This window comes from Brachyhypopomus gauderio, unplaced genomic scaffold (assembly GCF_052324685.1).
Source record: "Brachyhypopomus gauderio isolate BG-103 unplaced genomic scaffold, BGAUD_0.2 sc40, whole genome shotgun sequence".
Taxonomy (NCBI): Eukaryota; Metazoa; Chordata; class Actinopteri; order Gymnotiformes; family Hypopomidae; genus Brachyhypopomus; species Brachyhypopomus gauderio.
Genome location: NW_027506868.1, coordinates 2,580,063 through 2,592,981, shown reverse-complemented (window position 1 = coordinate 2,592,981; position 12,919 = coordinate 2,580,063). Strand labels below are relative to the sequence as shown.

At 42.8% G+C, this 12,919-nt stretch overlaps 1 protein-coding gene and 2 long non-coding RNA genes across 8 annotated transcripts in view; 1 reads left to right on the top strand and 2 right to left on the bottom strand.

The window, feature by feature from the left end:
* Positions 1–12,919, top strand: part of cacna1ea (calcium channel, voltage-dependent, R type, alpha 1E subunit a) — a 269,169-nt gene that overhangs the window by 54,630 nt on the left and 201,620 nt on the right. The window lies entirely within an intron of this gene.
* Positions 3,163–4,227, bottom strand: LOC143485876 (uncharacterized). The gene is made up of 2 exons (XR_013123066.1): positions 3,784–4,227; positions 3,163–3,679 (listed from the first exon to the last, which is right to left on the bottom strand). It is a non-coding gene; the product is annotated as an uncharacterized LOC143485876 (long non-coding RNA).
* Positions 8,474–11,523, bottom strand: LOC143485874 (uncharacterized). Its single transcript, XR_013123064.1, has 4 exons — positions 11,459–11,523; positions 10,103–10,299; positions 9,467–9,626; positions 8,474–8,598 (listed from the first exon to the last, which is right to left on the bottom strand). It is a non-coding gene; the product is annotated as an uncharacterized LOC143485874 (long non-coding RNA).

The following is a 12,919-nucleotide window of genomic DNA, read 5'->3' as shown; positions in this document are numbered from 1 at the left end:
AAACAAACAGCATCAACAAGGATCAGTATATTTACAGTGGAGACTGGGTATGTAGTGTGTGTGTGTGTGTGTGTGTGTGTGTAAAAAGGGGAGGAGAGTAGTGTGTGCACGCGCTTGTCCGCGTGTGAGGAGGAGGGAGTTGTAGTTTCAGTTCTCCTATTCACGCTATTTTCCATGACAACGCTGGGCAGGGCCATCTTGGTTGACTTTGTGTTGGAACTTCCGGTGCTACGGATACGCTGATACCGATTACAAGCAAAACGACAACAAACACAAAATGACTAGCATAATATGTTCAGTTAGAGCAGAGGTGGCCAACCCGTCAGAGACCAAGAGCCACAAGATGGGGGATGGCGAGTGTAAATTATTAGGGGGGGATGTAAAATGGACACAAATTAAGTATTAAGTACAAAAACAAGCACAAACTTCGATATAAACATAAGTCGTGATATGCTTCAGGACTTTGTCACGTTTGGAGCACACTACGAGCTCTGTTATGTACACAACTGTTGTTTTCTAGGTAAAAAGTGGATAAACTCCGTTATCAACACTCGTTACAACGCCACTGACCTGCGCTCACTTTTAGGAAGAAAAGAACAGACAGTGTCAGTAGTTTTTAAACCTCCCTCAGTCGTGTGCGGTGCCTTTGCTGAACCTCGTATGTGGTTTATTCCAAACGTGTGACAGAAGAACCGCGTCTCACCAACGAGACTCAAATCACAATCACAATATCACAGATACTTCATACCGCTAGTCTCCAGTTTTCCACTACGCCGGTTTTAAAAGTATTAGCGGCTCGCTGGGCTTGTAAACAAACCGCGCAGCACGAAGATGTAGCAGTGCTTGACCAACAGTGTTACGAACACAACTCGAAAAGATCTGAGTGTTGCGGGGCACCTTATAACTTATATCCACCGCCTTCCAAAGAAGAGGACCTGCGTCCAGTGGCGGCTTGTTCATTAGGGCGATTGGGCGACGCCCCACCAGGATAAAAAGGAGGTTTTTTTTTTTCTCTCATTCTATCACGGTATTTCACTAGCTATGTCTGTACTCTACTGGACAGCGTCTCTTGCCTCTGAATGCCATTGTCCAATCAGCGATGACGTTCCCTGTAGTCCCGCCTTTTTTGGGGCGATTTGAGTCTAACTGTAAATCGCCCCGACTGCTCTCGTAGACTCTCATGTTAAAAGTTTTTTTTTCAAAGTGTAGGCGCTGCAATGCAATGTCTATGGGTTCCGGGAGGGCTCGCCCCAACGTGCTTACGTCAGACGTTACGTAGGGAAATTACGGAAGTTCGCAATCTGCTCAACATGGACAGCGTTCCTTCAACACAGAAAAACTCGATCGTGTCATTAAAAGAAGTGCCATTCTCTCGTCGTAACAATGACGACAAATTAGCAACTAAGGAATTAGGGCCACCGAGGCCAAATTTAAGCATAAAGCAAGTGTCTACAAAGGGAGGAAAAACATATAACCGGGGTTTTTCCCTTAACTGGTATGAACGGAAAACATGGCTAGCGGGCTGTGAAGTAGCGAGCGCCCTGTTCTGCTATCCCTGCATTCTGTTCCATCCAAATGGCGGTACTGGCACAGACATCGCATGGACGACTTTGCTGGTTTTAAAGAGAGACGAGCAAAATTTCAGTACAAGTGATTAATGTAATTAGTAAAAATTTAAAAAAATTTTTAAAAATGCAACACCCAAAATAAAATGCTGTCTGAGAATACAGAAATTGAGTGGGAAAGATTCAGTTTATTTAATTAATGGTAAATCTGGCCTCTCCATGTTTAAAATTGTTTGTGAGGTCACCTTGGATGTCATCACAACAATTGCCCCCCCTGAGATATTTGTCAGGGGCCGCCACTGCCTGCGTCTAAGGCTGAAGGTGCTAAATTTAAAACATCCACCCAAACGTCTGCTCTGATCATTTTGTGGAGGGGAAACCCAACACCAGATCATCCTTATCCCGAGAAATGGCTCGGTTATGAAGCTCCGATGAAGCAAACGCGTTGGGTGCTTGTGAGGCTATCAGATAAGCAGGGTGTCTACAGGTTTGACCAAGGGAAAATTAAGACATTTTAAGACTTTTTAATACCGTTTTCCAAATAAAATTAAGACCAACTCGCAAGATCATACACGTTAAAATAAAGCACAAAAACCAACTGATTATTTACATTAATTAATCTAGCTGCTTGAAAACTTCAAATGTTAATGCACAAGACGGACAATACAAGACACAAATTACATTTTTTTTCACTGTAGGCCTACAGTATACACAATGAAACTTTATACAAAACAAAATTCAAACACTGACAACAGCATCATACCACACACACACACTAGGCCATTTTCCTGTTTTTCTGATCCACACTCCAGCTCACGCTCAACCCCTTTCAGTTCTACTACTTTTTCTCTGAAACTCTTTCTAAGGATGTTTGATTTTGTGATCACTTTGGCCATCAGGGTTCCTGCTTTCCCTTCGGCTTGTTCAGCAAGTAAATTATTATTATAACTGGTTTATACTTAACCTTGAAAGTGACGTACAAATGATTTAATTCCATCTTGTTAAGGTGTATGAACCCTGCAAACATGACTTGGTTAATTGCGCTGAAGCGCGGCGCGCGCGAAGTTTTTACAAATTTCGAGAGGTGTACGACAGCGCGCGAGCCGCTCGTCAGCCGCTGCGTCGAAAATGACGTAATCGCGGTGGTTTTGCCCATGCGCGAGCGGCTTGCAATTAACCAAGTCATGTTTGCAGGGTTCATACACCGTAACAAGATGGAATTAAATCATTTGTACGTCACTTTCAAGGTCCATTTCTATATATCCCAGCACATTAAACTTAAATAAGTAAAATATTTATACATATACTCGAAATGATTCGAAATAATTCGCTTTTTTATCACATTATTTAATGGTTGTTTATTTTCAAAACGCCCAATCTTAACGTCTTCACGTTCTCTCATGTTTCGTCCTGGAATTACAAGAGGCTCGTATTTGTTAACGTAAAGAGAACTGTTCAGTCAGACAGATATTTATTGTGAAATCAAGCAGTTACAACAGGGGTCCCCAAACTTTTTCCTGCGAGGGCCAAATAACTTTTCTCTTCTCTGATGGGGGGCCGGGGTCAGTTTGAAACAGAAAAGTTTGACAATCACAGGGGTGCTGCAACATTTATTGTTTTCAGAAAGCGACACATAACCAAACATTAATAACACTTTCCAGGATCTTCACACAAAAAAGTCAAGAAATAAACAATAACACTATTAACAAACTAAATATTAACCATTAACAAAATAAATAACAATATTTATGAAATAATAACTAAATAATCCTCTCTGGGTTCTTCACAGAAAAAAGTCTGGTAATAAATAATAACACTATTAACCAACTAAATAACACTATTTAAGAAAAAAATAACACCATTATTAAAATAAATAACACCAAAAAATGCTCTCTGGGTTCTTCACAGAAAAAAAAAAAGTCTGTGGAACATTAACTTTCTGTTGTGCCGTGCACATCTTAACAGGTAAAGTTGTCAGAACAGAATTTCTTCCTTAAATGACTCATATGAGTAGTCCCTCAAAGTTCTCGTGTTCCTTCCTTATAATCCTTTTGTAGATTGTAGGTTCTAGAAGGCTTGTAGATACCTTCCTCTCTCATCAACTTCCTTGTGACCTACACAGCACAATACATTTTTTATGCATTTTATCCCAGTAGATTTTATGATCATATTTGTTTATACTCAGAATGACTCATTCAAGTCAGAAAAGTGAGCTTACCTATGTATGTTCATCAGTGTGAACTGTGGGCCTGCATTTGGCTGGTGAGAAGTTGAATGTCAGGTTCCATTCTAGTCACAGCCAGTCTCAAACACTGATGCAGATGTTCATCTGTCAATCTTGATCTCAGCGAAGTTTTCAGGAGTTTCATGTGCGAAAATGTTTGTTCGCAGATATACGTGCTTCCAAAAAGTGTGGACATCTTCATTGCGTGTTTTTTTATGTTAGGGTACGTGTCGTTTGGGAGTGCGGCATAGAAGTCAATAAGACTGTTGGGCTTGAACATGTCTTTCAGAACATCACAGTTCTGTAACTCGGCCAACTCAAACTGATAAGAAGGCTGGGCTTCATCGATGTCGGCAACAAAGGGGTTCTGGAAAAGACGGATTTCTTTTGCATGAACATGTAGTTCACGGAATCGCACACCGAACTCCGCCTTGAGCATTTCCAGTGCCTCCACGCACTTTTCAGTTGGGAACGGGACCGCTGGGTTCTCTGCAGAGAGGTTTTGGGTAGCAGGGAGATGGACGAAGTTGTGCTTTTTCACTTGCTCCAAAAGCAGCGCTAGTTTTTGGACGTGCTGGCCTGACCACAGCTGGAAGGGGAAGGTCACATGATGAGTGTGATCTCATGTGTGTGATGTCTGCTGTCAGACTGCACGGAGGACATGGCCTTGTAGCTGCAAGTTAAGGCTGTTCAGAATTTCTGTCACGTCTGTTAAAAATGCCAGGTGCCATTTCCACTCTGGGTCCATCAGCTCTGGGACCGTTTTGTCTTTTGAATGAAGAAATGCGTTAATTTCAGGTAGCAGCTCGTAAAAACGCCTCAAAACTCTGCCCCGGCTCAGCCATCGGACCTCTGTGTAATACAGCACGTCGCCGTGCGCAGACTCCAGCTCAGACAGGAATTGTTGGAACTCCCTGTGTTTAAGTCCCTTTGCTCTGATTAAGTTTATGCATGACACCACAACCTTCATGACAGAATCCCACTTCAACACTTTGCAGCACAGTGCTTGCTGGTGAATTAAACAGTGGACTTGTAGCGGGGCGGTGAGACCCCGCTCTTCCATCTCCCGCTTCACGCGTCCTGTTAGACCCCGAGACGCGCCCACCATACTAGGAGCCCCGTCAGTCGTAATGCTGGCAAGCTTTGACCAGTCCAGGTCCAAGTCTTTCATGGTTTGGCATACTTTGCCGAAAATATCCTCCCCCGTTGTAGTCCCTTTGAGACTTTGGAGGGCTGCCAACTCCTCGCTCATCTCAAAGTTTGCGTTAACTCCACGAATGAAAATTACCAGCTGCGCTGTGTCCTGCACATCCGTGCTCTCATCCAATGCTAATGAAAAAAAGTCAAATTCTTTTGTCTTCTGCTGCAGCTGTACATACACATTACCCCCGATTTCTTCGATGCGTCTGGTGATTGTACTCGCTGACAGACTCACTGCATTGAAGACATCTTTCTTCTCGGGACACACTTCCTCCGCGACAGCATTCAAACATTTCTTAACAAACTCTCCATCCGTGAAAGGTTTACCGCTGCTTGCTATAATTTGAGCAACCCGAAAGCTGGCCCGAACGGATGACTGGTTCAGCTGAGCTTGGCGTACAAATGTATTCTGCTGAGCTAACAGTCCACTTTTTAACTTTAACAGTTTGTCTGCCCGCATTTGGCCTTGCAAACTATCATACTGGTCTTTGTGACGGGATTCATAGTGCCGTCGTAGATTGTATTCTTTGAATACCGCAAGCGCCTCTTTACAGATGAGACAAACAGCCTTTTCTTTGCATTGAACAAAAAAATAATCGTTTGTCCACTGCAGGTTAAATACCCTACATTCAGAATACATTTTTCTCTTACCTAACCTTTTCGCCATTACGTTCTCTTTCACAAGGAGCAGTATTTTTTTCCCTGGGGGTAGGGGGGAGGGGGTGTTCCGGGGGCCAGGTCAAATGTGGAGGCGGGCCGGGTCAAATGTGGAGGCGGGCCGTATCCGGCCCGCGGGCCGTAGTTTGGGGACCGCTGAGTTACAATTTCAAGCATTTTCAAGTACTTTAGCCTAAATTTCAGCACTTGTCAAACTTGGAACACAAAGTAACATTAAATTGGTCAGGTAAATGTTCCTTCCCCTGTTTTTGAGGAGTGTTTCTTTATACTAACACATATATCGTTTCGGACAACACTGCAACGGTCCCGCCGTTCGCGGAGGTTCACGCGCTATGGTCACTCGCGAAAGTATAAACCAGACTTGAAGGCGGCATGGTTTTAAACAATGAAGGGAACATGGTTTTAAACAATGAGTCAATTCCTTTGTCGGATCTGTATGACTGGTGACCCTTAACTGTTTTTAGCGCCCATATTACCTAAGCCTTCAAAGTATTGGTAGAGCCGCATAGCCTACAGCATGAATGCGACGTTGAGCAGCTCGACTGAATGGTTCTCTTGTTGGGCAAAACGTAGATATTGCAGGCTGCTGCTGACGAGCCTCGCTGGTATCTGTGACAGCTCTGAGCCACCAAGAATATGTCGGGTCTTCCAACCATTTCTGGCTAAGTTTGCATTTCCCCATCTCTCCGAACAGACGTTAACGTACATACAGCCCGCATGAAATTATGATCCCGCCAGTCCAACAACTACCGGTGCTCGTTAAGCCCGAAATACTTGCGAGCAATATTTAAGTTCAACACACCTCTAACGGAATTATTCATCCCTAAATTTAGCTCCGCAAATTTAAGACATTGTGGTTGAAAATTTAAGACAAAATAAGACTTTTCAAGGCCTTATTTGACAAAAATGAAATTTAATAGCATTTAAGACTTTTTAAGGACCCGCGGCCACCCTGGATAAGTAACTATTTTATCAGTGGCCACATCTTTTCCTTGCATTCATTTTGTAATTTTAAGTAATTAAGTAAAGAAGTAAATAGACAAGAATGCCTATTTTATGAAAAAAATCATTAAAATGTAGTAGTGTACACTAATGCGAAAATAGCTGACTGGAAGTTCTAACACAAAGGCGGAAGAAACGCACACTTGAAAGTGGGCGTGGCGAAATACGGTGAATAGCAGGGCTATTCAACTGGCGGCCGATGAACTTGATCCGGCCCGTGGCCCGTCTACCCGCGGAGAAAAATTAAAGCCTGGTTTAGGGGTGTATTCAACTAAGGATTTTCATAGTCGAATCTGATTCGTCAGCTTTTCCCTTTAGTCGACTAATAGTCGAATCGGGTTTATTTTTTATTTAGAGCACCTTAAACGGGATCCCGTTCTCATTCAGGACTTTTTTCCTCTTCAAAGTAAAAACCTAAAACACTCAGATAAATGAATAAACACGGTAGGTTGGCTTTATTCAGCTTTTATTTATTTACTTATTTATTTTTTTAATGAAACATTAGAGAACATTAACCGTCAGTGCGCATTGCGCATATCGAACTTTCAGACAGGCACTGTGCAAAAAGTCAAAAATATTTTAAATAAAATATGCCTGCCTGAAAATATAAAAAAATTGCCACACAACAGCAAAATAATACAAGGAAAGGTTCAAGTAACGGGGTTTAAAAGCAAACAACAAAAAATGTTTAGGCTATAGGCCTACTTGCCGAGACGCACCGCGACGAGACGAGACGACACGACTGAAACGACAAACGTTTTTTTTTTTCGCCTTACGCGTTTTAAATGGTATACCATGTTGGTTGTTGTCGTGCGAAATGAAAGACGTTGATGACATAACTTGTACTTTACTTTGTTTGATTCATCCTTGTTTTTCAAAATACTTTTGAAGGTTTTTAGTAGCCATTATAATCTCGTCAGATGCTGCGCGTATTCTGCAGCGTGTTCAGCTCCGCTCGTTTGGATTGTGCAACAGCAGGGTGTGATTTATTGATGTGTAGTAAGGAAGATGCCTATTGTTAATGCGCAAACATAATTTTTAAATATTTATTAACAGAAATTAGTATGATTTTATATGACAAAAGGTTATATATAACGAAAACAAAGACATTTCATGTAACAACTAATGCTTAGCTGCATCCTTGGGCACCCCCATGCAGTTAGAATGGTACATTCGACTATGACGTTCATAGTCGACTAGGGGGTATAGTCGACTCTAGTCGAATCAGCGGCTATTGCAGGTCACCCCTAGCCTGGTTTATACTTGACGCGTCGCGAGCGGCGCGAGGGTCCCCGCGGCGAAAATGAAGTAATCACGCTGTGGTTCCGCCCGTGCGCGAGGGTCTCGCGCGCTGTCGATTCGCGAGGTCGTGCACCTCTCAAATTTTGTAACTTCCGCGCGTCGCGCCTCAGCGCAATGAACAAAGTCGTGTTTGCAGGGTTCATACACCTTTATAAGGTGGAGTTAAAGCACTTGTACGTCACTTTCAAGGTCCATTTCAATATTTCCCAGCACATAAATATTTATACATATATAAATATTGTATTTATATATATGTGTTTTAGGCATGTGTCCATCTTATAGGGACAAAAACTACTCACTACAATTTGCTAACCTTAAAGGAATCAGATGAACACAGTTACTGCCATCCCCCATCAAACCACCTAAAACCTGATGAGTAAATTCTACATAATAACAGACAAATACTGATTTTGCTATTTAAATTTATTAAAATAAGGTAGGATGTAAAAATGTCTGCATAGATGCACTTAGAAAGAAAAAACGTCTTTTTTTTTTGAAAGCTGTCATTTCGCTGCCTGGCACGCCGTCCTCCATCTCTGTCTCCAGCAAGATGGAGCCATCTCCTAACCCACTGCTCAATTTCGCTGTCTGTTGCTGTACCAGTCAAGCGATTTCTTCTTACCGCTTCTAAAATAAGACAAATTGGAAATGGCCATGTGTTGATTAGTACCATAAAAACAGTTGTTATAAATCTTTAAAGGCACACTAAAGTAACTTTTCACAAACAATGCTGTTGCAAATGAATTACTTATTCTACACAGAGAACTCAAAAGGTCTGTCAACAATTTTTTACACTTCATAAAGCAATCTGACACAAAACTAAGAAATTGGGCATTAATTCTCATAACGTTGCAGCCCCAGGACCCTCGCCTTGGGCGTGTGTATGTGTAGTCCGTTTGTTTGTGCCCATACATGTAGTTACTGTGCGGTTGGTAGTGTGCGTCTGTTCATTCACCTCATTATCGTAATGTTACACTCTAGGCTACGTGTCTGCTATTTAAAGTCTGTAGTCTCTGTGCTCGTCTCTATCGAGTATTGAGTGTGTTCCCTGTTCGTGTTTCATGTTACTTGTGAGTTTTATTAAAACATTTACATTAAAAACACAACGCCTCGCTCATCCCTCCAAGCCACGCGTGGTAACTACTGATGCATGTTTACAATGTGTGAATTTACACATTCATTCATTTACTAGTCAGTTAATTCAAAGGAACAAAAAGACAAAAATAGTTTGCAGAGATGTGGATGCATTTTCTGTGGTTGATTGGCGACCTGTCCATGGTGTACCCTGCCTTTGCCCAGAGATGCTGGGATGCTGGGCCCCCCTGTGACCCCGACCAGCGGGATTAAGTGATACAGATAATGGATGGACGGATGCATTTTCCTGGCCTTGTATGTTGGTGGCTGACAACTGTACACCCCCATGGCCGATCACTCTGTATAAAATGTTGGGAGTAGCTATTGGTTTGTATCACAGCATGTAATTGACAAGACTCACCATTGATTACTCCTTTAAGAGTGAGGTTCTTGAATGCTGCTTTGCCATTGGCTCCTTTCCAGTTAATCTGTTTGGCAACCTCATTCGTCAAAAGACATCCCATGATCCTCCAAACAGTGTCTTTGACTGCTGTACCCCCTCTTTGAGCTAAAGTAGTTGTCTGTTAGATGAGGCAAAATCTTGTAAGCAAGGACTCACAAGGAGCAAATATGACAGGACAGGAAATATATACCCAGTGCTGTAACTGTGAGGTTAATGTAATAATCTGGACCTAGATACTGTCTACCTCTCTTTAGCTTTTACTTACAATTCTAGTTACCAGCTATTTTATTGGGTACATCAAGAATTTCCACTTATCCACATTATACTGCACTTATCATATATTAGCACTTTGTAGTGCTACAATTACACACTGTAGTACATCCAATAAGGTGGCTGGTGAGCATACAACTTCAAGTAAAATCTAAGGTCTGAAATCAGATATTTGAGTTTTCAGACACAGTTCTTATTGTATAGAAATTACACATTGTAGTTCTGAAACGTAATCACTTTTGATGCCTTGTGCAACTTGATAACCTTATGAACTGAACAATCACACCTTTACACCCCTAATGATGTTATGCAAATATACCTTACCATAGTTTTCTTGAATTCCTGATCTTGGAGCTGCCCCTCCAAAACCTGCAGATCTTCAAGCGTTGTAACTGGAAGAGTGTCTGGTGGTAAAGATTGGCTCTCTTCTGCTGTCCCCTTTAATTCATATACTAGCTTCACCAATATGCCCAACTGTTCCTTGATGATTTCTTGATTTGTCAGGATGTTTCTTATCACAGCTAAGACAAAGACATTAGAAGATATGATCTCTTTATTTGATGTGTGTGCTTTAAAAAGAAAAAGTGAAAATGTTTTTTTTTTAGTCTTGTTAGGGTTAATTCTCATTGGATTTTCAGACCGTTTGGATGGTTGTTTAACCCTTATATGGTCCAAGGGTCTGTGGGACCCATTTTGAAAAAATCAGCTTAAAAAAATTCTACAATTTTTTTTTTTTCAAACTGAGATTCATTGGTCCTTGGCTCATTTTCCGTGAGCAACATAAGTCAGAAAATATTTTCAATGACCACCCCCCCGTACCCCCCCCTTCACATTTGTATTACATACAGGGTCCAGGGTCCACTGGGCCCTGGGCTAGTCAAAGTGGGCAATCAACATTGGGTTGGGTAGTTGATAGTCGTCTGTATGACTTTAAAGGATATACAAACAAAGGACAGAGGTGTTTGGCATGCAAGGGTGGGCAACCATCAACACTTTTGATGGTTGTCACATCAGGGGTTGATTGCATATTGTCAGACAGTGGACGAAGAATCTCTATAGAGACAAAGGGGTGAGATCTGAAAGAAGCATCTTTTCTCTCAGCCCTCATTATCCCTCCCTCCTCTCTGGACCTGTATGTTTGTGTATGTATGTGTGTGTATGTGTGTGTGTGTGTGTGTATGTGTGTGTTTGTGTGTGTTTCACCCAATCATGGGGACATGATGCTAAAAATGCTAAAAATGCTATAAAAGATGGCAAAGCAATTCTCAGTTCAGACTGCCTTACAGCTGATATTGGAAGAGACAGAGGATTTTGATGATGATTCAGAAGAGGAAATTTCAGGATCACATTTCTGAAATATCAGAGTCTGATACTGATAATGAAAAGGAGGATGAGCAGCAGCCAGCTCCGTTAGCACCAGCCCGTGAGCAGCTAGCCATAGGACCAGCCTGTCAGCCAGCATGATTTATGATTGATTTCCTTATTGTGTTACATTTTAATAAAAAAGTAACTAATAAATTAATAAGAGAGCAAACTAATTTAACATATGTATTGTTTATTTTACTTGCAATTGGGCTGAATCTGCTGATTATTTTAACAAAAATTGCAATGGGTCCCCCACACCCAGCTGGACCCCAAGAATGTAGACCACGCCTGGATCTCATCAGGGTTAATGCTCACTTTCATTGAAGTCTGCACTTCGGGCACTGGTTTGCGTAGCTACATTTCTTGTATTAATCACTGCAAACGAGTACAAGAAAAAAGGATCAGAGTTTACATTTGTCCAATGGCACTTAACAAAGACAAACAACGCAACATCTAAGGGCAACATCTGTTAAGGTTTACTACAGTGACTGCCAGGAAAATCTGTAAGCACAAGGTACTGATAACCCTGATACCTTGAGCACTGTAGTGACACCATGATTATCTCTAATTCAAGAATCAGGCAGAATTGAGGCTTGCATGCAATATTTCAAATTATGGATACAACACCAGTATGACAAAAGTACAAGGTATACTGATGTGCCTTCTTGTCAAATTACATTCATCGTCTTCCATCATTTCTGGTGGTGTCATGGTGAGGCGGCCCCCTACCGGCCGCCTCCGTCCACAGCGGCTGTTGTTGTTGTTGTTTGGTGACGTCATGTGCGTCCCTCAGGTGGGCGGAGCCCGTGATCCGTCTCACCTGAGGGTCGTTTGTTTGCCTATATATGTCTTGTCTTTGTACCAGTTGACCGCTGGTCATTATATCCTTAATTTGGATCTTTTGCACGGGTTTTGGTTTGCACACTTTCTATTAAACCATCCTTTTTCCCTGAGACTTGGCGTGATCGCTTCCTTTTCAGTTGCTCACACCGCCCGTCACAGAATGACCAGCCACCCTTCGGAAGCCGCCGAGTCTCTTTTTCTTTCTCCTTCGTTCGTGGTCATGTCTCGTGGTGTTTGTCTGCGTGGTGTTTTGTGAAGAGCTCCGCCGTGCTCGTGTTGTATGTGTGGCATGGCGAGGACCAGGGCAGTCTCCCTGGGTATGCTCTTCGTCTTGTGTGGTGTTAATGTGTACGTATGAATGGTAACGTTGGTCAGTGTACTTCGCTCATTTGTGTTTGTGTTGAATGTTTCATGTGTGACGCGGGTACCGCTCATCACCGTCGCCTCGCTCCCCCGTCGTCTTGTGTTTAATGTGGGGGAGCGACTGCGAACCTGAGCAGCGCGTCACTGTCTAACGAGCGTGCACGTATGGGTCCCGTTCCGTTCGTTGTTTGTACACAGTTTTGTTTGTCTAGTCTTTGTGTGTGTGTTGTGTCCTAGCGTGTTGTCAACTGTTTGCGTGTAATTCCACGCATGCTCCTCCCCTTGAATGTGTGTTTGGGGGGGGACCGGCTGTGGTCCCGTGCCATGGGGTGTGGCACGGAGGGCGTCGCTCCCGAGGGAGGCCCTGAATAGGGTAGGGTGCGTTTGTGTTGTGTGTGTGTGTGTGTGTGTGCGTGCTGTTCTCTGTGCAGGTGCTTCTCCTTGGCGGTGTTCCTGGACCTTGTGTGGGGATCTCCACCTGGCAGGAGCCCCCTTGTGTTGTGGGATGACCGGAGCCCGGTCATGAAGAGCCCCTCCCTAGAGGGCTGGGGCCCCCGGATGTCTGGGGAC